The 26,439-nt window shown below is 60.7% G+C and overlaps 1 long non-coding RNA gene across 1 annotated transcript; it reads left to right on the forward strand.

The window, feature by feature from the left end:
* Positions 1 to 5,160: 5,160 nt before the first annotated feature.
* On the forward strand, positions 5,161 to 11,126 carry LOC129049860 (uncharacterized). The gene is made up of 3 exons (XR_008513238.2): positions 5,161 to 6,521; positions 8,883 to 9,029; positions 10,278 to 11,126. It is a non-coding gene; the product is annotated as an uncharacterized LOC129049860 (long non-coding RNA).
* Positions 11,127 to 26,439: the final 15,313 nt, after the last annotated feature.

The raw sequence follows: 26,439 nt of genomic DNA on the forward strand, positions 1-26,439 counted from the left end.
TCCCTCTTTCACTCTCTTCTGTCCTTGGTCCTGACCCTTCTTCCTGCCTGGAACACGGATGTGATGCTGGAGGTGAAGCAGCCACCTTGCAACCATGAGGCTAAAAGCAGAAGGACAAAGGCTACATTGCAGATGAATGAACAGAAGGACAGAAAGAGCCTGAGTCCCTGCTGGCACCATGGACCCCACACCAAATTTGGGTGCCTGCTGAACTCCAGACTTCTTGATACATAGAAATGGAAAACTCATTTGCCAAACCATGTTAAGTTGGGTTTTATGTAGTGTAAAGTTCAATGTATTCCTAATCAATGTACCCAAGAATAGTTGTTACTAACAGCAAAACCAAAGAAAGCCCCTTGTAGCGAGCGGAAGTGGATTCGTGTAACTGCACAGCTCCCTAGCTCCTGGATCCTGTATCCTGCCTGCCCCGCAAAGTCAGGCATAGTGGTTGGACCTGGCTTGGCTGACGGAATGGGAGAAGTTCCGTGTCACCTCCGGGAAGCCACATTCAGTGGGCAGTGCTCAGCTCTCCACCTACTTCTATGTTCCTGTTTCAGAAAACCTGGGACAGGCAACACATGTTGATGGAGAAGTCAACGCTCAGCCCTCCCCAGGAGGGCAGCTGCCCTGGAGGCCTTAGAGGTGGTGTGGGGCCAGCAGCGTGGAGTTGCTGCAGCTGGGAGATGGCTTGTTACTGCCACACGGTGCAGCCGAGCTCAACGTGTCACAGAAAATAGCAGGGAAAAGTTTAAATGGGTCTTTATCTTGAAAAGTAAAACCTCAAAAATAGTCTGATATTGCGTTGGATAGAGATTTGGGTTTTCACTGCCACCCCGCACTGGTGGTTAGAATGCATGGAGAATGCATTGTTTGAATTTGTTATCCGTTCTCCCAGGAAAATGATTGGCCATGCTGCATGGGCGGCTGCACGTGAACTCCCCGCGACAGCCACAGGCCCCTCGACACGGTGCTCAGACCATCTCCCTGGAAGCATCCTTCCCTCCACCGCCCTTAGCAATCAGCTCGCCTTTGATTTTCACCTGGAATGACTCAGCGAGCACTGATCCGTCAGTGGCTTTGCAGGCACCTGCGCTGTCCCACCCATCATTCTCAGCTCCCAAAACCGCATCAGTCACTGGCAACTTAACTGCAGTCCCCGGTGACCGGCCACTATTGGGAGACTGACCGATAAGGACTGGAAGGGAATCAATGTTGGGGCAAGTTTGGATGAGGGGGTTGAGCAGGCTGCCTCCCTCCAGACGTCCCCCAGGGGACCCCCTTTTCCTCTCACTGTTTGCGCTCCCAACCTGCCTCTCTCTGGGCCTCCTCCCTTCCTTTATCATCCGGACGCACCTCTTGGCCCTACAGAAAGAATGGAGGTCAGCACCCCACCTCCCAAGCCGAGGAGAGCAGCTCCCTGCAGCGATGTCGGGGTATGGAGGGCAGCACCCCACCTCCCAGGCTGCGGAGGGCAGCTCCCTGCAGCGATGTCAGGGTATGAAGGGCAGCACCCCATCTCCCAGGCCGAGGGAGGCAGCTCCCTGCGGTGATGTTGGGGTATGGAGGGCAGGGGCCAGGAGCAGGGGGCTTCACTCCAGGCTACAGCCAGTTCCCCCAAGTCCGGGTCAAAATTACAGCCCATCCCACGGCCCACCCATCCTCTGTCCTCCCTATCCAGTCAGGGTCCCTATCCAGTCCAGGTGTGCAGGTGAGGGATTCCGAGCTGGGAGGGGCAGGCAGACAGTTCCTGCTGGCTCCCACTCACATCCAGGGCTTTTTAGGGACCCTGCCCCAAAAGAGGTCCTTGAAGCCACTTGGAGAATGCCCAGCTGCGGATGTGTCCAGACAGCAGCCAAGGACGCTCAGGCCAGCAGGAGCCGCTGAGATCAGCCAGGCCCAGCCTAGCCCAGTGGACGGCTCCTGCTGCACCCTCCCTCCTGGGCTGGGCCTGCCAACTCCCACAACTCCCACAACTCCCACTCCAGCCACCGCCAGGCCTGACAGCCTCTCCTCCCTGAGGCTAAAACATCCACCACATTCGGCTGGTGGCTGCCCCAGCTCTGCCTCAGGTCCCTGACAGGCCGGCCCCCTGCTGCTGGCAGCCAGGCACTGGAGTGACACATCTGTCCGTGCCCACACCTCCTCCTGGGGTCGCGAGTCTTCCAGAAGGTCCGCCCCAGCCTGTGATGCTCCTGTTGTGGGCGGGGGAGCAGCTATGACGTTGGGAAGAACTGCCAGTGCAGGAAGGACCCACAGGTGCCTCTGTGAGGGTGGTTTTGGGTGCCACTGTGAGGGTGGTTTTGGGGTGCCGCTGTGAGGGTGGTTTTGGGTGCCGCTGTGAGGGTGGTTTTGGGGTGCCGCGGTGAGGGTGGTTTTGGGTGCCGCGGCGAGGGTGGTTTTGGGTGCCACGGTGAGGGTGGTTTTGGGGTGCCGCTGTGAGGCTGGTTTTGGGTGCCGCTGTGAGGCTGGTTTTGGGGTGCCACTGTGAGGCTGGTTTTGGGTGCCACTGTGAGGGCAGTTTTGGGGTGCCGCTGTGAGGGAGGTTTGGGGGTGCCACTGTGAGGGTGGTTTTGGGTGCCGCTGTGAAGGTGGTTTTGGGGTGCCTCTGTGAGGGTGGTTTTGGGTGCCGCTGTGAGGGCGGTTTTGAGGTGCCGCTGTGAGGACGGTTTTGGGGTGCCGCTGTGAGGGCGGTTTTGGGTGCCTCTGTGAGGGTGGTTTTGGGGTGCCGCTGTGAGGGCGGTTTTGGGGTGCCGCTGTGAGGGCGGTTTTGGGGTGCCACGGTGAGGGCGGTTTTGGGTGCTGCTGTGAGGGTGGTTTTGGGGTGCCGCTGTGAGGGTGGTTTTGGGGTGCCGCGGTGAGGGTGGTTTTGGGTGCCACGGCGAGGGTGGTTTTGGGTGCCGCGGTGAGGGTGGTTTTGGGTGCCACGGTGAGGGTGGTTTTGGGGTGCCGCTGTGAGGCTGGTTTTGGGTGCCGCTGTGAGGGTGGTTTTGGGGTGCCGCTGTGAGGCTGGTTTTGGGTGCCACTGTGAGGGCGGTTTTGGGGTGCCGCTGTGAGGGAGGTTTGGGGGTGCCACTGTGAGGGTGGTTTTGGGTGCCGCTGTGAAGGTGGTTTTGGGGTGCCTCTGTGAGGGTGGTTTTGGGTGCCGCTGTGAGGGCGGTTTTGAGGTGCCGCTGTGAGGACGGTTTTGGGGTGCCGCTGTGAGGGCGGTTTTGGGTGCCTCTGTGAGGGTGGTTTTGGGGTGCCGCTGTGAGGGCGGTTTTGGGGTGCCGCTGTGAGGGCGGTTTTGGGGTGCCACGGTGAGGGCGGTTTTGGGTGCTGCTGTGAGGGTGGTTTTGGGGTGCCGCTGTGAGGGTGGTTTTGGGGTGCCGCGGTGAGGGTGGTTTTGGGTGCCACGGCGAGGGTGGTTTTGGGTGCCGCGGTGAGGGTGGTTTTGGGTGCCACGGTGAGGGTGGTTTTGGGGTGCCGCTGTGAGGGTGGTTTTGGGGTGCCGCTGTGAGGCTGGTTTTGGGTGCCGCTGTGAGGGTGGTTTTGGGGTGCCACTGTGAGGCTGGTTTTGGGTGCCACTGTGAGGGCGGTTTTGGGGTGCCGCTGTGAGGGAGGTTTGGGGGTGCCACTGTGAGGGTGGTTTTGGGTGCCGCTGTGAAGGTGGTTTTGGGGTGCCTCTGTGAGGGTGGTTTTGGGTGCCGCTGTGAGGGCGGTTTTGAGGTGCCGCTGTGAGGGCGGTTTTGGGGTGCCGCTGTGAGGGCGGTTTTGGGTGCTGCTGTGAGGATGGTTTTGGGGTGCCGCGGTGAGGGCGGTTTTGGGGTGCCGCTGTGAGGGCGGTTTTGGGGTGCCACGGTGAGGGCGGTTTTGGGTGCTGCTGTGAGGGTGGTTTTGGGGTGCCGCTGTGAGGGTGGTTTTGGGGTGTGCTGTGAGGGTGGTTTTGGGGTGCCGCTGTGAGGGTGGCTTTGCTCCCGCCTGACTGCAGAGCTCGACTCCCTCAGCTCTCCCTCCCCCTGGGTGAGCAGCTCAATCCCGGGAACCTGTCCTAGCCCCTGTCTCGTGGCCTGTTACTGCTGAGGACAGACCTGACGGCAGTCCCAGTAGGTCAGATCCTGGGGGCACCCGCGAGACCTGGAGCAGGAGGTGGGCAGGCGCCAACCTCCAGTATAACTCCAGTGCGCAGCGTCCGTGCCCGGGCGGCTGCCGTGTTGTCCTGCTGTGGCTCATCCTCTCCCCTTCACAGGGAATTGGCTGTAGGAAATCTACTTTGTAATGAAACCTGTTCATAAAAGTGAAATGTCGATTAAAGGCTCTGTCTCCGTGGGGAATCGGTTTTGATGTCCCTGTGTGTCTTGCAGAAGCAGATGCTGGGCCTCAGCAGCATCACAGGGAGCTGCGCCTGGCCAGAGAAAGTCTGGAATTGCCCAAAGAACCTCTGCTCCCCAGACCTGGACCCCAAACAGCTGCCCCTGGGTAACCTCCCTCTGGGAACCAGCGGGACAGGACTAGAGGGAAGGCTGGGGAGGGCGAGGACAAGGGAGTGAAGGAGGCTGGAAGGACAGAGCGGGAAAGGAAACTTCTCACCCACCCCTCCTCACCAGACGCCCTCCACCCGTCTCCGCCAAATCTGGGCGATCTAACCTATGACATCTTGCAATGAGACAGGCGGCATCACCTATTTTATAGGAGCACCAGGTTAAGCCACTGGCCGAAGTATCCACCCAGTAGGAGACAGGCTGTGTGCAGAACCAGGCCTGTGTCAGGCTAACTTCAGGAGCCTGGACTCGGGGTGGTGGGTAGGGCCAGACCACGGGAGGCATCTGGCACAAAACTCAAGGAAGCCCTCTCAGGGGGTGCCAGCCCCTCCCCCACCCCCCCACCCCCCACCGCAGGGCCCAAGGGCGTGTGCCTCCTCCACTTGGCTTCCTCCACGGATGATGCACAGGGCCTGGTGGAGAAGGCATCTCTGCGGAAGCCCCATCAGCAAAGGAACCAAGAAGGAAGCGGAGCAAAATAACCAACTGGCCACTGCCGGGGCAAGGACACCCACAGCTGCTGACTGCCAGAAAAGAGAGGCCAGCAGAAGGGGCACACAGCCGGGTGGGGGTCACAGCAGCACCCCCATGGGTCCCACCTCTAGCTACATTGACCAATGCCAGGCCATGCAGGGGACTAAGGACAGCGGGCATGGTGCCACCGCCACAGACCCTGGGCACGCTCTGGGACAAACAGCCAGCCTCTGCAAAACACAAACTGCACAGGGGAAGAGACCAGCAGAGGCGCAACCCTGTAGAAACAGACACAGGACACCGGGGAGATGCGAACAGTAGCCAAGTATGCAATAATGTGAAGACATTGTTTTTCATTGTTAGGTATAACCACACTGTGGCTACTTTTCAAGGCAGCCTTATTGTTTAGCGATATTTACAGATACACGAATCCAACGCTGGGGATTTGCTCCAAACCTCCCAGGTGTGGACATGCAGGTGCTGGAGAGGAGAGAGGAGACTGCGGGTCGGCACTGGGAGGCTGGCAGAGGGAGACGGAGTCCACGGCACTGTCCCCTCCCAGTAGTGTGCTTGGAATTCTCCAAAACCACCTTTTGAGGAAGGAGCTCACATAGAGACCTGCAGAGGGGCCTGGCCACTCTGGGGTGTCAGGGGCAACAGGGCCCCACTGCCCAACTCACCCACTCTGGGAAGGGGCCCTTCCTCCATGCAGCCCCTCCAGTCCTCAGCCTGGGACCCCCCCCCCATTGTGAGCCAAACACTCCCTGAGGCACAAGGATCCAGGTCTCCCGAGTGGAGGGCGGGGAGCCGAGCAGGGAAAGCCAAGGCTGCCTGGGGTGAGGGGACAGGAGGGAAGGAGGGGGCTGGAGCTGACTGGAGGTCCCAAGTTCAGAGGTGGGGCACTCCATGGCCAGTGTCTGTGGCACCTGTGGATTTGGCCAACACCCCTCCTCAGTGAAGGAGGACCCCCAAGAGGAGGGGCCACCTCTGTCCTGCTGTTCCCTAAGCCCCAGCACTCACACACATCCCTGAACCCCTCACTGTGCCACCATCAGCCTTGCAGACACCATCGGGCAGCCTCCTGCCTTCCTCCCTCTGAAAGGCCTACTTTGGGAGGTCAGCCCAACTCAGAGGCAAGCCTGCAGAGCTGGACTCTCGGGACCCCCCACAACCCAGCCGCAATGGCCCCCAGCACCCGCAGCCTGCCGAAGGCATGCTTCTATCCTCAGCCTCGCTGCCCTCCTGCAGGCCGGGGCTTCCCTCCTGCAATGCTGGCTGTGGGTGGCTGCCAGCGAACGTCCAGCTGTCACCCAAGCCCCCACAGCATCTCCTGTCCCCACACAACAAGCCAGGCAGGGCTCAGGCTGGGAGGAAGAGGCCCTGGGCTCCCCTTCGTCTGCCTGGACTGTGAGGGCCTGGGCAGTGTCCCGGCTTCATTGAATGATGTCAGAGAAGCTCATTCTGCTGGAGCTCGGAGCCTCAACGGCCACCCAGGAAGCCCTTAGAGTGGCTGCGGCAACCTTTCAATGGGTGAGAAGGGCAGGAGCCACGCTAGGCCTCGGAGGGGTGGGGGTATGCCCACCTTGGAAGGCAGAGACCCCCGGACTCTGCTCCCCGCCCTTCCCTCAGCACTGCTGGGACTCTTCTGTGCAGGGGGCAAACTGCACCTCAGAAGAGTCCCATGGCCCATGATCATGGCGGCTGGACTCAAAGCCTGAGTCTGCATGGGGTGACACCAGGAGCAGGAGAGCCAGGACTTCTGGTGGCCCTGAGCTCCTCTGCACCAGACCCACTGAGCCCATCCCAGGCCCAAGGAGCCCAGGCTGGAAGGGGGAGGCAGGCTGCCACCGAGCCATGGAGACCGGTTTTCCCCAGCTGCCCAGGGCACGGGGCAGCCCCAGCATCGCTTTGCCGTGTTCCTAACCCACACTGCCAGGCTCTGTGCTCCAGAGTGAGCCTGTCTCCGATCCGATACGCTCTCCTTCCTGGCTAATCCAGCTGGAGACTTTTCAACCTCACTATAATTTACAAGGCAGCTGGAGCACAGGATATTTTTAATAAAAATTAGGTACAAGCAGATACAGGGGATTAATAGTTGTATTATGATTTTATAGTTCTCCATATACAGCGGCACGGAAAAGACAATCAGAGAGCAGGGCCATTTCAGGCAGATAAAATGGGGCATTTATTTTTAATGGAAAGAGAATTTCAGGACGCATCCAGCCATGGAGAGAGCTGCTGAGGGCCTGCGCTGGGCAGAACAAAGAGGAGGCTGGAGGCTCGGCAGCCTCGCTGAAGAGCCCTGTGGAGAGATTCTGGGCTTGTGGGACCAGGGGCAGGCTCACCACCTAGTGGGTCTCCAGGTGGGGATCAGCAGCCCAAAATCAGAGCCACGTGAGCCCTGCCAGAAAGAAGGACCCAGGAGGGGGCCCAGACCTTCACCCGCCTGCTGTGCAGCTGTGGGCGAGTCTCTCTGAGCCTCAGTTTCCCTACCTGTACAGCAAGGACTGGATGAGCTCCTAGGAAAGCGGCTGCTCTGCAGAGCCGGGGAGAGGGTTGTGGAGATGGCCATCCACGGTCATCTCTGCTCCTTTCCCAGGAGCAAACACCCAACCAAGCACCTGCCATCTGCCCTGGGGTCACAGCTTCCCTCAAGTTCAATCTCAGTGGCTTGAGGCCGCCAGCGCTGTCCCTGGGGACACAGCTCTTCTTCCCCCATCTCCCATCCCCACCCCACCCCAGTCATATCCAGCAGGGGCTGAGCCTCTCCAGGAGCCACCAGGCTGGCTTTGAAGCCCAGAGCTTGAAAAAGGCACTATAGGTGGGAGAGAAGCCATTGGGGCTGCCATCTTCAAAGCCAGAGGCTGTGGCAGCTGGAGCCCCTGCTTGGGCTTTGCTGGAGCCCCTGCTTGGGCTTTGCTGGAGCACAGGGCTTCGAAGACATGCCAGCCCTGCCCCTCACCCCAGGCTCCCAGCCTCCTGCATGAAGCTCTGCATCATGCATCCCTGGAGGGACGAGGGACTAGGGGGCCGCTCAGGAGCAGGTGGGGCACTCAGGAGTAGACAAGAGGGCTGCGGTGACACCGTGCCTGGGCTGGTCCCCTGGGGTCCAAGGCTCTCCTCTGGCTCAGAGCACCCAAGCCCCCCGTGCAGCCTTGTCCAACCTGGAGCTCAGAGGAAGCGGCCATCATGCCCCTCAAATCCTGTCCCAGTGGACACTGGCAATGGGCTGGCCCAGCCAAACAGGCTCACATGGGCTAGAGGGTCACCCCCTCGTCCTGCAGCCCAAGGAGAGGAGCCCAAAAGGAGATCCCCTCAGGGATCCCAGGGACTCCCAGCCCACACAGACTGAGGATGCCCAAACCAAATTATGGCCAAAGGTCCCGGGGAGCTGAGAAAAGACAGGGAGTCAGGGAAGGCAGGGTCTGCAGGAGCCCCCCAGGCCCCCTCACCCACCCAGGGAGTGATGCCCTGAGCCCCCACAGCCAGCCCCCAGCCAGGCCCCCAGGCCCTGCAGGAAATGGTCACTGTGTCCACTCCCGGCTGGCCACTCCTCCCTAGGAAGAGTCTCTAACCTGACCCTTCCCCAGTTGCCCCAGAACCTTCCAGAATCAAAGGAAACCACAGACTTCTCTGCCACGGCTTCCAGTCCCCAGGGAGCAGGAGACCCTCCTCCGCACAGCCCATCTGAGGGCAAGGCTGGAGAGGCTTCTGCTCCCCTGTCTAGACCCCCCTCTGAAGCCAGCAGCAGGTGCCTCACAGAGAGAAGCAGCTCCAGTGCTGAGAGGCCTGGCAAAGGCCATGGGGTCCTTCCCTGAGGTGCTCAGGCTCTGATGGGCCACGGCTCGTGGAGAGAGCAGTGTGCCAGATCTCTCCCTACTCTTCTTCCAGGGACCACCTCCCCACCATTCCAGGACACACCAGCAGACCCTGTGTGTCAGGCTCAGGAGCTGCCCAAGAGTCTGATGTCCCAGGCTTGTGAGGATTGGGCCACTAAGAGGACGGGCACGCTTGGCTGGGGACCCCCAGCCAATCCAGGTGGGATTCACTTAACTCTCTGTGCTTGACACCCAGAAGTCACCAAGTGAAGGGACCACCAAAATCACTCATGGTGAACATGATTCCATAGGGATGTAGGCTCAAATCACAAGAGACCCTCTCAGCTGGGAAGGTAGACCCAGGCTCGGCTGGGAGGTGAACTCAGACTTGGCCGGGTGGTAGACCGAGGCTCAACTGGAAGATGAACTCAGACTCAGCTGGGATGATGGCCCCAGGCTCAGCTGAGGTGATGGACCCAGGCTCAGCTGGGAGGTGGACTCAGGCTCAGCTGGGATGACAGACTCAGGCTCAGCCAGGAGGTGAACTCAGGCTCAGCTGGAAAGTGGCCCCAGGCTCAGCTGGGAGGTGGACTCAGGCTCAGCTGTAAAGTGGCCCCAGGCTCAGCTGGGAGGTGGACTCAGGCTCAGCTGGAGTGATAGACCCAGGTTCAGCTGGGAGGTGGACCCAGACTCAGCTGGGAGGTGGCATCAGGCTCAGTTAGGAGGAGGAACCAGGCTCAGCTGGGAGGCAGACCCAGACTCAGCTGGGAGGTGAACTCAGGCTCAGCTGGAAGGTGGCCCCAGGCTCAGCTGGGAGGTGGAGTCAGGCTCAGCTGGGAGGTGGACTCAGGCTCAGCTGGGATGACAGACTCAGGCTCAGCCAGGAGGTGAACTCAGGCTCAGCTGGAAAGTGGCCCCAGGCTCAGCTGGGCGGTGGACTCAGGCTCAGCTGGAGTGATAGACCCAGGTTCAGCTGGGAGGTGGACTCAGACTCAGCTGGGAGGTGGCATCAGGCTCAGTTAGGAGGAGGAACCAGGCTCAGCTGGGAGGCAGACCCAGACTCAGCTGGGCGGTGAACTCACGCTCAGCTGGAAGGTGGTCCCAGGCTCAGCTGGGAGGTGGAGTCAGGCTCAGCTGGGAGATGGACCCAGGCTCAGCTGGGAGGTGAACTCGGGCTCAGCTGGAAGGTAGCCCCAGACTCAGCTGGGAGGTGGAGTCAGGCTCAGCTGGGGTGATGGACCCAGTCTCAGCTGGGAGGTGGACTTAGGTTTGGCTAGGGAGGTAAACCGAGGCTCAGTACAGGTTGAAGCACCATCACCGGGGCAGCCGTGACAGGTGATGACATTGGACTGCTTTTGTATGAAAGAGGCAGCGCTTAGTTCTTACTAGAAGAGACACTTAATCTGAATATGGACTGGTCTTTCCTGGCCACAAGGCTTCTGCAATTATGACCATATTTCCCCAACAGCCTGGCCTTCCGCACAACATTGCTGTTAGCCAAGGCTCTCCCTTCGAGCTGCAATGGACTCAACCTCACAGAACCCACTGGTCTGACGTCCCCACTGTCCGGCAGCGTGGCCTTCGGAGACTCAGGGATGGCGCCAGCTGGGTGGCGATGCCCTGTGGGTCCTGCCAGGGCCCTGAAGGATGCAGTGCAGGCTCCCAGTCAGTGACCCACAGCTGGGACTCACAGTCTGGGGATCTGGGGCTGGAGATTGGGGCTTTTCCTGTGGTCACCTCTGTGATAGTTACAACTCACCCTTTGACTCTCACAGCCTGGTCCTTGAACTGCAGATGGGTCAGCCAATCTCAGAGCCAGGTCCAGCACCTCCAAGCCAGATGGCCTCACCCACCTCCAGCCCAAGAGCATCCTCTGAGGAGGGGGGTTAAACTGAGCCTCCAGAGACCACCTTCCCGTGGCACCTGCTCATAAACTAACTCATCTGAGAGGTGGGGGACCACTGGGTTCCACACATGGAAACAAGGGTAGTGGGAGAGGCGGGGTGCACAGGGCCGACCTCCTCAGCAGGATCTCCATGGATGGGACAATCAACAAATGCAGAGCACACCTAGGAGCCTGCGAGGCCGCCCTGCTGCCCGCGGCCCCTGCAGAACCAAAGGCTTCCACTTTCTAAATCACACAAATTAATTTAGAAATCGGAGCGACTCCCACAGCTAAACTGCAGATTTCAAAATAGCTTAACAAATTACCAAATCCCCTTTAAGAAGACAAATTATTCCAGCTCCTTCACCAGCGCCTGGTTAATTATGCATGCACTTTTGTTAGGCGTTAAATATTCACTAGCTGTAGGTTTGCACTTGTGACCCGTTGCCTCATTTCATTTCTATGTGGGCTGGCTGTGGTGCCCATGCTGTCCCAGCACCCGGGGATGCTGGCCTTGGGACCACCGTGCAAGGTGACGGCCCAGCGGTGCCACCTTCCCTGACCATGGCCACAGCTCACCTCTGCCTGCCCAGGGCTGCCCTCGGTGCAGGCAGAGCCCACATCCCCTCACCAGCCTTCCGGGCCGCGCCATAGCCTTGGCATGCGAGCCCTCCTTGCCACCCGGCCTCCCTCCATCCCCACCTCCAGGCACACTCACCCACTGGCATCTCCCTGGAGCTGCCGTGGCCTTTGTCCCTCTTCCTGGTCTGATGCACACCCAGGGACAGACATGGGGTTTTCCTGACCCGAGTTTCAGGCCTCCAGTTCCCGACCAGCTTCTCCACACTGGCCCCACAGGCAGAGTCTGCCTCGCCCGCAGAGACGCGGTCATGTTCCCCGACCATGGGCGTTCAGCGGGTGGGAGACCAGGAGGGCACCCAGGCATCCAGCGCTCCCATTCTTCTTGAGGCAGGTCCCTAGGCTGCCAGAGCTGTGGCCCGGACTCCCTGGACAGCGGAGACACCTGGGCGGGATTCACCCCCAGGGCCAACTAGAGGGAGCTGAGCCCTGGGAGGACCTGTAACCCTAGTGGGGCCACTAGAGAAGCCCCTCCCTCCTCTTCCCCCAGACTCGACAGCCAGGCTGTCCCCTGAACTCACCCCTACTCCCCCCAGGCTGCCTGGGCGCCCCGCATTCACTGTTTCCACCCTTGGCAGATGGGAAAGGGGAAGCCAGGCAGGAAGGAATGCCCCACCCAGGGGCCCCCCAGCAACAGTGCCACCCAGCGCAGGACCCAGGCTGCCCAGCCCAGTCCCTCTGTGCTCCCACCCTGCTTCACACAGACAGGCTCCCCAGCTGCAGGGGCTCTCCTCGCCCTCCCTCTCCTCACACTGAGGGCTCTCCTGATTTGAGATCAACTTCCAAATGTCTTTCTTGAATGTTCCGCCTAATTAACTTCACATTAAGAGGACTGAAAAGGACATGGCAGCCGTGCCAATCCACAGCCTGCCCCACTGTGACGGGGAGAAGCACGTCTCACTCAGCCTCCAAAGCCTGCGGCTTCATGCGTGCAGGCCTGGCTCCTCCTCCTCCAGGAGAGTCAGCCCTGCTCCCCGGTGCACACACACACGCACACAAATGCACACACTTCCATGCATGCATGTATGCGTATGTCCACACCCACATACACGGACACAGATATATACATGCCACACACACACACCCATATACACGCACATGCGTGCATTGTACACAGGCACAAGCTTGCATGCTCACACATGCACACAGCCAGGAGCAAGCTCCCAAAGCCACTGAGTGGTGCCACCTTGTGCTTTGTCCTTGGGGACCAGCTGAGGAGCCACTGGCCAACAGGGACCATTCTTAGCGCCCCTCTTTCAGGCACAGAGGAGCTGAGGCCAAGAAAGGGAAGAGGCCTGGTTCAGGGTCACCCAGTGGCCACTGGCTGGGAAGCTCTGCAAGCTTGGGTTCCTGGCAGTGCCTTCCCCAGCCGCCCTCACCCCCCTGCCCCAGCCCTGTGACTCCCATTGGCCCCACTAGTGACTGTGTCCACTTCCTCCTGAGCCCACAGCCCTTCACACCTGTCCTCGCCATAGCTGGGCCTAGCCACACTCTTCAGCAGGCAACATGGCCCCCTCCACAGGGTCTGAGCTGGGCACCAGCGTTCAGTATTTAGGAGGTTCCATATCTGTGTCCCCTGTCCAGCCTGGCTGGTAGTGGGGACTCAGCCTCTCTGTAGTCTCACCTGCTTCCCTCCACCAGGCAGGTCTCCCCCTCACCTTCTGCCCTCCTCCCTCACCAGCTTCCCATCGCAGCCCCCAGAGGCCAGCGGGCTGGGGTGCCCTCCCTAGCCAGGTGGGGTTGGGTAGGGGCTGGACTCCTTCCTCCCTGCCCCAGCTGCCTGCCCCACCATGCCTGGCCAGCATCCACTTACAAAGCAAGAGATGTTCAGCTCTGCTTCCTGGGCCACCCAGCCTGCTGTCACCCTCCTCATCCCAGGAGAAATGGGTCCCCATTCCCTGCCTCGGGCCCCACCAGACACCCGGACTCCAGCGCACCCACCAGGACCTGCCCCTCCGCTCTTGTGAGCCTCACATGCTCAGGCCGAGCCACCGCCCTTCCCCTCAACAGCCCACAGGGCCTGAGGCTCCACAGAACGCCCCCAGCGTCCTCTGCAAGGACCCAGCAGAGACACAGGCAGCTGCCCTGAGCAGCACGGAGGCTGGGGCAGGCGCCGGGTTCATGCTTTCACGCTCACTTTGGAAACTGTTGGTTCAGCAGTCTGGCCGACTACCTGCTCTGCACGACGGTGGCCTTAAAACTGTCCATGCTCATAAATCACCTGGGATTTACATAAGCGCTGGTGGCAGGTAATCTTTCAGAACTCCCCCCTCCCCGCCCTACTCACACGCAGGCAGTGTGGTTACGCAGGATCAGGATCCTGGGTGGAGTGGAAGAGAGAATGAACTGACACGGGGCTGGGAGCCTGACAGGCGGCATCACCAGGGAAGTTTACGGAGTGGGAGACTGGGCTACCCGTGCGTCCAGCTCCAGCTCGGCTCCAGCTCGGCTCCAGCTCGGCCGGGCACCCAGGCTCGGGTTAGAGGGCCCACGGAGGCTGCTCCTCCTGCCCCGCTGATGTCGTCACCTCTGCTCAGCCCCTGCCTTGATGCCCACCCCGTGGCTGGGACCCCACCCAGCCTGCAGCCCTCCAACAAAGAGCCTCCAGGGCCTGCCCAGGGATGGGGAGTTCCTCCCTCTGGGGCTTGCTGGTTAAGAGCAAGGCTTGCTCCATGGAAAAGAAGTGCTAACAGGAGAATCCACACCAAGAGAAACGGCCACAAACAGGCTCTGCCCCACACAAGTCATGCGGGCCCCAGAACCACAACGAGGAGGATCAAAAAAAGGAGTCAAATACTTCCTGAGACATTTTCCAAGACCACTCCCACCCCATAGCAGAAGGAGGTATGCCCCCCGCCATGTGTCTCCTCCACTTTGATGATCCTCCAGCCAGCACGGACTCTCAGAGCCCTGTCTGGGTCAGACTGTGCGGGTGGCGGTCAGGACTCTGCGTGGCAGGAATCAAGGCCCACGGTGGGCCGGGATCAGAGCTCAGAGTGAGCTAGAATCTGGGTCCAGGGTGGGCTGGGATCAGAGCTCAGGGTGGGCTAGAATCCAAGTCCAGGGTGGGCTGGAATCAGAGCTCAGGGTGGGCTAGAATCAGGGTCCAGAGTGGGCTGGGATCAGAGTGGGCTAGAATCCGGGTCCAGGGTGGGCTGGGATCAGAGCTCAGGATGGGCTAGAATCAGGGCCCAGGGTGGACTGAGATCAAGACTCAAGGTGGGCTGGAATCAGGGTCCAGGGCGGGCTGGGATCAGAGCTCAGGGTGGGCTGGAATCAGGGCCCAGGGTGGACTGGGATCACAGCTCACAGTGAGCTAGAATCCGGGTCCAGGGTGGGCTGAGATCAAGACTCAGGGTGGGCTGGAATCAGGGTCCAGGGTGGGCTGGGATCAGAGCTCAGGGTGGGCTGGAATCAGGGCCCAGGGTGGACTGGGATCGGAGCTCACAGTGAGCTAGAATCCGGGTCCAGGGTGGGCTGAGATCAAGACTCAGGGTGGGCTGGAATCAGGGTCCAGGGTGGGCTGGGATCAGAGCTCAGGGTGGGCTAGAATCCAGGTCTGGGGTGGGCTGGGATCAGAGCTCAGGGTGGGCTAGAATCCGGGTCTAGGGTGGGCTGAGATCAAAACTCAGGGTGGGTTAGAATCTGGGTCCAGGGTGGGCTGAGATCAAGACTCAGGGTGGGCTGGAATCAGGGCTCCATGTGTCTGGAATCAGGGCTCAGTGTGAGCTAATGTCAGGCCTCTGTGTGAGGTGGATCAGGGCTCCATGTGGGCTAGGATCTGGGCTCAGTTTGGGGCTGAGTCAAAATGCTCTGGCATGGCCTCACAGAGGTGGCTGGACTTGCTCATGGTCACACAGCAGGCGACAGGTGCTGGTGGAGCTCCTGGGTCCATGAGGCTCAGGCCCCATTGCTCTTCCCCACCTGCAGGAGAAGCTGCCCACCCCCCTTGCAGCCCATGTCTGGGGTGTGAGTCCCTCAGAGCTCTATGGACACAGCTGTCTGGACAATGAAAGGGGTGGCCAGGGTCCCCCGGGACCTGCACAGCACACGGGGTCCAAGTACATGGAAGGACGCTGGGCAGACACCCTGAGGCTCAGACCCACGTGCCCCAGGAAGGACGGCTTGGAAACTACCTCACCACTCCCTGGCAGCCAGAGGGAGAGGATCTCCCTGATGAGCCCAGGCTGCTCCCTGAGGGAGGAAGGGAGGGAGGGAAGGAGGAAGGGAGGGAGGGAAGGAGGAAGGGAGGGAGGGAAGGAGGAAGGGAGTGAGGGAGAGCAAGGCCGCCTCTGGGCACGTTGTCCCAGCCAGGAGCGGGTGGCTGCACAGAGCAAGGGCCTGTAGGGTGAGCCTTGGGGCTGCCTTCCAAGGAAAGGCTCATCACAGACCCCTCCTCCTGTGCTGCGGGGGAACTGAGGCCCCTGGTCCCTCAGCCCAGCGCAGGCTGCCATCACTATCCCCGAACTCGAACTTGAGAGCAGAGGCAGAGGACCCTCAGCCATCTTCCTGTCCCATAGGAGAACTCCCAGTGGGAAACCCCACCCCCGACAGAGGAAACAGCCATCAGGACACCAACACCCCCACGGCTGCCAGACGCTCTGGGGAGGCCGCACCGACTCACACAGCCTAGCAGCCCTGCCGAGGGATCCCAGGTGTTTGGGGACGGACTGCACACCCACCCTGATCCGGGGCTGTGACCATGAGGAGGAGCCCCGGCCCCTCCCCAGAACACAGCCTGCCTCCTGGCACAACAAAGAAAGCCGAGTGTGGGCGTGGCCCACTGCACAACCCCACCCCCAAAGCCAGGGCTGAGCCAGCCAGCCCACAAGCCCTCAAGGGGCACAGGTGTGTGCTGCCTCCCTGAGCACCGAGCACCAGGGCCAATGGCCAGGCCCCCGAGGCTGGGAGCCCCTCCCCAGAACTGTCTGCAGCCCTCTTGCCTGTGGGGACTCCTGACCCAGGTAAGGCTGTGTGTGGGGGAAGAGGGGGCCCTGGTGCCCACAAAGTGGAGCCAGCCCATGCATGAGGATGCCACTGGGGAGCCACATGGCCCCACTGGGCTGGGACTCCCCCGGGTGTCCTGAGGCCACCGCACACTGCAGGGCCCACGAGTTTGCAGTTTGTCCCAATAACAAAGCTGCCCTGAGCCCAGACACCCACGGGGGTCCTCCCGGCCTGAGATTCCGGCCTTGGTGCTCCTGCCCTTAGGAAATGCGTTGCTGTCTCTGGGTTCCCCTGGGTAGCCAGGCTCCTGGGCCTGAGGGTAGTGTGGGACAGCCCCGCAGCACAGGCCCCCGGTCCGCCAATCCCCACCCCCTGGGGTCAGGCCCTGCCTCCTGCATCCCTCTTCACTGGCCAGTCCTCCATCGCCACCTGGTGGCCATTGCCCCACGACTGCCGCGACCGCCAACCCGCCCGACCCGAGCTCCTCCAGGCACTGGCACCTCCTGGGTGGACACTGGGCAGCTGTCCTTGGCCTGAACTCGCCAGACTTTGGCAGAAGGCAGGGTTCAGGGGTCTCCAGCGCCCGTCCTGGATGGGGAGGCGCCCTGGTCCGGGCATTGCTGGAGCAGCGCCCTTAATCTTGAAAAGGAGCTTCAGTCATCAAAGGGGCTCCATCCCTGGAGGGCAAATGGCAATAAAAAGACACAAACAGGCGGCCTTAGAGCGACCCAGGGGAGGGGCTTCCTGATTGCGAATCCAATTCTCATTCCTGAAGGTCTTTAAAACCCTTCCTGAGCCATATGATTGTCTCAAAAGAGCTGTTATTACTCTTATAAAAAAAAACTTCTAAAAATTTCTAATCAACATTGGTCTTAAACCGCAATGTCTCAGCACCCAGCGCTGCCTCCGCAGCTTCGTGGGGCTGGTGGGAGGAACATTTACGAGCCATTTCACGCCCCGCGGCTGCCCATCAACCATGGGGCTTTTGTCACCCATCATAGCGATAGCAATGGTTTTGTAACTCAAAATTTATTTATTAACATCGTTATCTACCACGTGAGTGTCTCTGGCAGCCAGGGTGGCGCTGAAAGGTTGGGGGTCCTGTCGTGGGCATACATGGTTGTCCCCAGCCCGCCAGACCCAAGAAGCCTCCAAGACGTCACCGCTTTCCGCTGCACCCTCTGTCTCGACAATGCATGGCGCCTGCCTCACCAGCACAGTGGGAAGCAAGGCTGACCTGCCGGCAGGACGGGGCGTCTGAGGCCCCAGGCAGCTGCTTTCAAGGCCACCATCCAGCCCTGCACACGGCAGCGATGCCTGTGGCCAGGGCCACATCCAGGCATGCACAGAGCTGGAGCGCACCGGCCCCAGGCCCGCAGCACTACCACCCTGTGGACCTTATCAGGTCAGCCTCTCAGGGGCGAGTCTCCCCACCTGGTGCTCCAGGATTAGCACCGTCTCGAAGTCAGGTTGGAGTCACTCTCAGCCACGCACCATGAGTGACCCGAGCACCCCTCACCCTCAGAGCCCAGAGGGAGCAGCCCACGGGCTCAGGGAGAGCCTTTGGGGACAGAGCACCCAGTGCCTTAGTCATCCTCTGGGCTCCTTAGTCATCCTCTGGGGAGTCGACTCCTTACGAGCTGGGGGCCTCCAGCGGGAGGCTGCCGAGCCAGCTCTGGGCCCCAGGGCTTCCAAGGAGCTTGTCCCCAGGAGGAGCGTGTGAGCTGGGGGAAGCAGGCAGTTTTGTCACCATGAGTGTGCAAGCTGTGGGGGGCCTGGCCCCTCAGTGCCCCTCCCTGGACACATCTCCAAGGCAGCTTGCCTTTCCCCGTTCCCTCCAGTTGCAAGTTCTGGCCAGTGTCCCCATGGAGGTCACACTGGCTGTTGGCTCCTGAACCACCCCCAGATTTGGCCCAAGGGCAAGAGCCCAGCCCCAAGGACAAGGACAAGTGCCAGGGCCATGGAGACAGAACCAGCAGGGCAGTCGGTGCTCAGCCCCTCAGGGCCCTCAGGCCTCCACTGCAGCAGTGGCCGCACCCTCTCCTTCCCCAGAGAGGGGCCAAGATGCGATTTGCTGCACACCCACTGCACTGAGAAAGGGGGGGCCCAGGCAGGCACCCCCACCCCACCCAGACACATGTCCCAGCCCACGTGGGTTCCCTGGCTAACTGGCTCACAACCTCAGAGCACCCCCACCCTCGCCCCTGGGCACCTCCGACCACCCGCAGGGGTCTGTGCGAAAGTAACGGTGGGGCTCCAGCCAGCTAGCTCCTGCCCGGGGTCTGTCCCTGCCACCGCCTGACCTTTCTGCTCAGCCTCCACCCGGCCCACCCTCAGGCTGAAGGGCACCATGAAGGGGAGGACAGATGGCAGATGCTTACCCCATGGGCAGAGCCATCTCAGCCTGAGAGCAGCATCCCTGCTGGGCAGAGCTCCCTCCCACGGCCACCCCAGCCTCCTGTCCTCCACACACCTTTGACTCCCTGGTGGGGCTCTGCCCTGGCACACTCAGGCTCCCGGGCAGCAGAGCTGGGCGGGATGGATGAGACCAGAAGACAGTGTGAAGTCCCTGCTCAACCCGGGGCCGCCGGGGACCGCAGGGTTAGTGCACACCCAATGGAGGCAAGCCCAAGGCTCTCTGGGAAGGAGAGACGGGGATGCACTTAACACAGGCTCTTTCTAGGGGTGATTCCCGAGCTTCCCAGAGTGCCCCCTGGATGTCAGTTACACGCCCAAGTGGGCTGGAAGGACGGCCTTGCTGGGGTCCAGGGCTCCTGGCCGTGCAGCTTTTTCAGTTTGCTGTCTCGGCTCTGCGGAGGCCGCAGCTCGTTGGTGACAGACAGGCCCACCTCCCTGCCTTGGAGACTGTTCCCCAGGGCTTTCTTGCACCCCCATGCCATTTGACTGACCCTGTCAAGAGGGTCTCTGACTCACCACCGGTGTACAAGGTGTGAGCGAGCAGGTGCTCAGAGAGACACAGGTACGGGCTCTGCAGGTGAGCACTGACCAGGTGGCTCGGGGCTCCGGAGACTCTGAATGGCGAGAACCCCAAATTCTCTCCCTTTGAATTGTGTGAACGTGACCTGAACTTGCCGACCACAGCAGAGAGAAAATTTGTCAGAAATGCCCACCTGTGAGACCCAGGCCTTGCCTCAGGCTTTGGAGAGGCCGGTCTGTGGTTTAAGGAGAAGCCGGGGGCAGGGTTCCCCAGGAGTGACCCATCACTGGAGGCTCAAGCCGCTGCAAAAGTCAGAAAGGGCAGAGGACAATCTGGGGGTGACTCCTCGCCTGCCTGACTCGTGAGGGCCTTGGTTTCTCCTGTGCTCGTTGAGGTCTGTGTGGGGGATGGTAGGGAAGCCCCTCGGAAGCGGAGGACCCGGGGCTGGCAGAAGTAATGACAGAGGGAAGAGATTGCACCTCACCAGCCTCCCCGCACCCGGGTTCCTTGCCTCCACCCACACTGCAAGATGGAGCCCACGGGAAGGCATTTGCGCACACAACCCCTCAGCGCCCCAGACACTGCCAACCGGGTCCTGGGAGCCAGGGCTGCCCTGGCCTGGGGGTGCAGATGGGAAGGGGGCACACCTGAGACCTGTCAAGCAAGACTTGCCAAAGAAGGAGGCTCAGGAGCGAGGCGGGGCAAACGCTGGCACAGGAGGCCCAGGCCCGCAAGCACCTAAGGAGGCCCCTGGGGGAGGAAGGGCCGGAGGTGGGAGTGGGTGTGGCACCCAGCCTGGGACGGGAGGAGCCACGGCCGGCTGTGCAGCAGGGAGGGGCCCTCTGGGGCCTGAGGTGGGAACCAGGAGAGGCCAGCACTTCTAGACAGCAGCTCCGTCGCTCGCTCCACCTCTCAGAGTTCCGTTTCCAATATTCTCCCCGCATTGTCCGGAATCCAAATATTCCCACTTTTAAAAGCAGCTTCCAGATAGTGGTGTGCAGGAGGCTGAGCCACACCATCTTTGAGGAGGCAGGCAAGACGAAGATAAGACCAGAGAAATCCATCACGCTGGCTTTTAGAGCCACGCACCCTCTCCGGACCCTGCCGGGATTAAAATGCAGTCCTCTGTTATGGGGGCCCATGAGGCCGGCGCTCCTCAGCCACAGAAATGGAACTGTAACTCAGCCCAGAAGCAGGGAGATCGCCTCCCAGATAAACACCCAGCAGCTCTAGAGTGCTGGCAGCCCTGGGCATCCTCCCCACTCCCAGCCCCAGGACAGCCTGGGGAGCAGGGGTTCTAGAGGACCCCGGCCCCCTACACAGGCCCCCCACTCCCTAACGCTTGGGTCCAATGGGGGCGGGAGGCTAGACAATGAACTGAGGTGGCCCCTGAGGGGCACCTGCTGCAGCTCGGGGACCCCGGGGACAGGGCCAGATGGCCATGACATGTCTCAAAGGCCTTTGCCAAGCCTGGCATCCTCGTCCATAAAAGGACGGGGCATTCGGCTGGGCACGGTGGTTCACGGCTGTAATCCCAGCACTTTAAGAGGCCAAGACGGGCGGATCACCTGAGGTCGGGAGTTTGAAACCAGCCTGGCCAACATGGAGAAGCCCCGTCTCTAGTAAAAATACAAAATTAGCCGGGCGTGGTGGTGCATGCCTGTAATCCCAGCTACTCGGGAGGCTGAGGCAGGAGAATTGCTTGAACCCAGGAGGCGGAGGTTGCACTGAGCCGAGATCGTGCCATTGCACTCCAGCCTGGGCAACAAGAGCAAAACTCCGTCTCAAAAAAAAAAAAAAAAGATGGAGCTGGCCAGGGGCAGGGCTGTTCCACCTTCACCACACCAAGGTGAGGACAGAACCCAGGCTGGGGCCAGGGCAGGAGGAACTGAGGTCGTTCAGGCCCTGTCTGGCCACCCTAAGGGGTCAGTCACTCTGCCCAGGAGCTCAGCGACGCTGCCTGTGGCCACAGGGTCACCTGCTCTACCTTCAGCCTCAGTTTCTCCCTTGTAGAGGGGACATACAGCTCCTTGGGAGCCATGAGCTTGGGCCACTACTTGTGAAGCGCACAGGGAACTGGAGCACAGAGGCCTCAGTCAGGCACGTGCTGCTGCCGCGGTCCACGCGGGAGGTCACGTGCAGCTCTGCAGTGGTGCTGGGTGCTGGGTGCACTCCGGGGGCTATGAGGCCAGCTCGCTGCCTTTCCAGCTCATCCACCCCATTTCTCTGCTCCAGCCCTTCCCCAGGGCTCCTGCACTCAGCCCCTCCAACCCCAACTTGGCGAGCTGCCCCTTCTGTCCTGCTCCCACTGCCACCCCCAGCACCAGACCCTCCCAGCGCCCCTGAGCCCTATAAAACCCCTGCCCTGCCCCTAGCCACACCTCAGCTGCAGGCCCTGCCTGGACATCACTCACGGTTGGTCCTGGGGCCACAGCGCACTGGACACAGGGTTCAAGTGTGCTACATGAACAGTGACAGGATCTGTGCAGCAAAGGGGGGTCCCTGCATCCCCAGAAAGCCCCTCCTGCCCTCAGCCTCCCCAAAACCTTCAGCAGGAAGGTGTGCGCAGGGTCTCTGGAGGCTGCCACCCTCCCACCCACAGCAGCCATCCTGCCTCGGGGCGGCCAGAGCCAGCACGGGGAAGCTGACGCGTCACAGTGCGGCTTTCAAACAGGATCATAGCGAGAACGCCGCATAAAAGCTCTAAATAAACCCCAAAAAGGAAAATGGGACTGTTTTACCACTGAATCAATTCACCTCTAATTTTAATGCTCTGAAAAGTATTTTATCTTAATGACTCCATTATTTTATCATATGGTGAGCAATAAACTCCCTCCCCATGTCTGCCAGACAGCCTCAGCCTCTCGGGTATCTGCCAGGCAGGGAATCCTTTATAGGCGGCTCTGCACACACACAGCACTTGGCTCTCATTTAGTGGTGATTTTATAGAAGTTTCCCCCATTTCGTGTAATATAAAGTCTAGAACTTAATTAGCCACCGTCAGCTCCTCGGGCTGCTATGGAGTGGGTGTGTTCGTGCACCCGCAGACCACACACCATGACGAAGTCACCGACCGTCTCGAGGCAGCGTCCCTGTGGCTGGCATGGTCAGCATGCCCCAAACATGAAGCACTCAGGACCCCAGAGGGCTCCTGGCGTCCCACCTGGCAAGTGGGTGCAGGTTATTAATCCCCAGCTCCCTGATGGCTCTCCCACCGGGACACACACATCCCTCACAAGCAAACGTGATCCCCAGCAGGGAGCTGGCGGTCTCGGGAATGACCTCCATGTGGGCTCCTGGGGAAGCCCAGGCGACTGTGCAAACCCTGCTGGAGAGGGTGCCGCCCTCCACGGTTTTCCAGGCCCCAGGGTGGGCGCATGTGCCGGCTCACGGTGGGTCTGCTCCAACTCCAGTGGGAAGAAGAGATGCCGAGGATGCAACAGCAGCACCATACGTGGGAATGGGGACAGCTGCGGGGGGCTGGGAGCACAAGTGAGGGACAGAGCCAGGGCAGGTGAGGCCAGACGACGGACATGGTGAGCAGGGTCAGACACAGTTCCTCCTACGAGAGCCTGCTTGTGCCCTTTGATCTCCAACATCTCTCCTGGGTGCTCCACATCGAGGGGCCCCCACGGCACATCTGACCCCTCCTCCAGTAAACCTAAATTAGTTCCTTATTGTGCAACCTGGACAACTGTACATGGCCAACACTCAGGGGTCCCAACAAACTGCCTTGTAAATCGGAGGCCAGAGCCTGGCTTCCCTGTGTGGTGCTAGGCGAGGAACTGCAGCTTACACATGACACACACACGGCACACACGCAGCACACACATGCCCCTGCTGCTCCCACCTGATGCCGGGCACTTACTCACACGCCTTCTCCCCCAGACGAAAGAGCAAGGGAGGTGGGAGGGTCAGGTGAGACAAGAGTAACCTCACAGCACCCTAGATGCTAGGAGAACAGGCACCCGTGGGCCGGGCGCATGTGCACACCTGCCTGGGCATGAGCACAGCTGTGGGGTGTGTACACAGGGCTCACGCGTGGGGCCCCGAAACCTCCCTGCGTACTCAGATACCTCGTTCAATATCTGTAGCATGAGGGGCACTCCTGCAGGGGTCTGGGGCAATTCTCGGCCTAAATGGCTATTTGCAGACTCCCCTCTCCCCATGGGCCCTGAGGAGTCGCAGAACGGCTTTGTAACAGTGCCTTCTCCCTGCGTTTACCCCAGTGGGTTCTACAGGCTGGGCCTAGTCAAAGTGATGGGCAGGCGCTGGGCACTGGTGACAAAGGCAGTGGCAGCACTTGGCCACACTCAGCCTCTGGGGGCCCCGGACGTGCATATGTCGCGGTCCTCCCCTTATAAGCGAGGAGACACCATGGCTGCGTGCACCTCGAGTGCCGGGGAACTGGGAGAGTGGGGCTCACGTGGTGCATTTGCCCACCTCTGCTGAAGCCTGGGGCCGCACAAAGCCTCTCGGGGTCAGAGCTCGCTGGGGCCCTGCAGCGGATGTGAGACAGAGAGAGAAGGGGGGTGTGTGTGTGTGTGTGCACGTGTGAGACTCGGTGTGCCTGGTTGTGCACGTGACTGCGTGCGTATGAAACACAGACAGGCGTCGGTCCAGCGGAATTTCTGTGGCACACTTGAGCTGCGTGAAGCCCCCTGCTTCTGATTGTACAAAGACCTCCGCTCTCATCCGAGACCGTAAAGCTGTGGACTGGGTTGGTGGCTCCTCTTGGAGCTAAGCTCCACCTCCCACTCCTCAGTCTGACCCTGGCCTCCCTCCCCAGCCCTCCCCAGCCCTCCGTCTCTCGGTCTTTTTTTTCCTATCCCCGCACTCCTCTGCTGAGGCCCTGGCTTCAGGCCCCTCCCCAGCAGAAGCTGCAGCAGCCCCGGTGCAGTGGTGGGATGGGCCTGGCTGGACTTTCCAGTGCCCACTGTCCTATGCCCCCTGCCTGGCGCCCCAGCCTGGCCCCTCATGCCCACCCTGTGCTGGGTAGAGAGGCCCCATCGTGAGCCCATCGCTGCTGCCACCAGAGGCTACTCAGGCCCAGCGCCTGAGAGGGTTTTTCTCGGGCCCTCTTTTAGTGACTTTCTCTGAACTTCTTGTGGCTGGCTTTATCGTGGGATTGCAGAAAGACCCGAGAGCCCCAGAGAAGGTGGCATTAAATCGCAAGCCATGGCACTTCCGGCACATCCAATCGATTTTGTCGTTCGTAAGAAATGGAAACAGGATGTGGCAAGGAAAAGCCAGTTTCAGGAACAAGGCTTCTCCCCTCGGGCTCTGGAAAGGGCAGGGAAAGCCTCTGTCAGCCCATGCAGCGGCCCCTGGAGTCCAGGCCCGAGATCCCCACCCCCGGCCACAGGGCATGGTCAACAGGTCCCTACCTGGCTGCCCCACCTCTGGGAGCCCTCCTGCCACCCCGGCTGGCCTCCTGCGGGCTCTGAGCAAGGTCAAGCCCCAGGAACGAGGGAGGGGCCACTCTTGAGTCCCCAAGGCCCTGGGCTGAGCAGACCCCGCCAAGCCTCCTTGGCCCTGCCCAGCTTCCTCCACTCAGAGCTGCTGGTGCATGTGCCCCAGAACGGGGCAAGGGGAAGGCAGGCACTGCCCCGCAGAGGAGCCTCGCCCATCCCTTCCCTCTGTGTCCCAAGACAGGGCCTTGGCTGCTGCCCAGGGTGTCCTGCAGCAGCCCCTCCCCTAGCCAGCCTGTCCATCAATGCTCTCCAGCAGGCACAAGACCGGAGAGCCACAAGCTGTGTGCCCACCCTGCACACCCACCCACACCCCTCCCCCCATACCTCCTGGTCCTCGAGCCTATGCTTCCCATAGGCCCCTACCTGGTCATCCAGGCCAGCTGCCACGGCCCAGGAGCCTGCATCCATCATTCCCTCGGCCACAGTGACACCCAAGGCGGTGCTCACAGCTCATCCCTTCCCTCAGGGCCGCCCGAGGGGTCACCAGTGCCACAGCCAGTCATGTTATGTTGCACTGACTTCCCCAGCCAAATGCCTGGGGACCGGGGCTAGAATTTTTCCTCCATTGTCCACTAATCATGGCTACCATGGGTTCCTGGAGGTCTGGACCACCTGCCATGTGATGTACTAAGCATGATGTCATGAATGTAGCTGATCAGCATCATTTTCCGCAGACCAGGAGTGTCCCAGAGCACTGGATTGCAAGAGTAGCAAGAAAGTGCCAGTGGCTGGAGCACTGCTGTCTCTCACAGGCAGCTCGGTGGGCCCGTCTCTACTGAGGTGGTTGAGAAGGACACACTTGCTAGACACACAGCACACACCCAGCGCCAGAGGATGTGGTGACTTGGTCCAGTCAAGGCACCGCATCCGGCGGCGCATTTTCCATGTGGGCTGACTCTGGGTTGGGTTGGGTTCATCCATCACCATCGGCCATGATGCTGCTGGTTTTTGCGGACCGTATGGGTGAACAGGGTGGGAACAGTGGGGACAGTGGGACTGACCATCCCTGTATCTTTTGAGTCTTTGGGGATGGTCCTAATTTCTGCAGATGCTCAGGATGTGTGGAACGACTCTCTTGGCCAGGGTCTTAGAAGCTTCCACTTGTTTGTTTGGGTTTTTTTCCTGCCAAAATGGCTCATAATCATTAGGTCAAGTAATCAATGGGCGGGCTCTGCCACCTGCAGGGCACAGGCAGCCCCTTTCCGTAGGCACGAGAGGCTGAGGGTCCCAGGGCCACTGCAGGGCGGGCTTGCCTCCAGGTCTCCGGGAGCCCTTACTCTACCCACGGCGGGGTTCTGTGTCCCCTGATATCACTGCCAGCTCAGAGCCCGTACCCACAGCTCTCAAAAGATCGGCAGAGTCTCCTGCCCAGCATATAGTTTCTCTGGGCCCTGGACACTGATTTCTGCCCTTTCAGGCCAGCTGCTCTTGACAAGGCAGAAAGATCAGGAAAAGCTGCCCTCCCTGGTGGGCCAGAGGGCTCCAGGCGGCACCAGAGAGGGTGCACCAGTGACAGGCACATCTGGGCCGAGGGAACTTTGGGCACCCAGGCTCTGGGCCACTCAGCCACTGCCAGGCGGGCACCCACGTGGACCAGAATTGTGTGCCTGCCCGGCCAGCCCGACCTTGCCGCTTTCACAAGGAGGCACACAGTAGCCCCTCAGAACCTGCCACGGCCCTGCAAGGAGAGAATTCCCCTGGGGCAGGAGGCAACAGCTCTCGGCCGCTGACTGCCCAAGGTCGCAGG

Source organism: Pongo abelii, chromosome 15, assembly GCF_028885655.2.
Source record: "Pongo abelii isolate AG06213 chromosome 15, NHGRI_mPonAbe1-v2.0_pri, whole genome shotgun sequence".
Classification (NCBI taxonomy): domain Eukaryota; kingdom Metazoa; phylum Chordata; class Mammalia; order Primates; family Hominidae; genus Pongo; species Pongo abelii.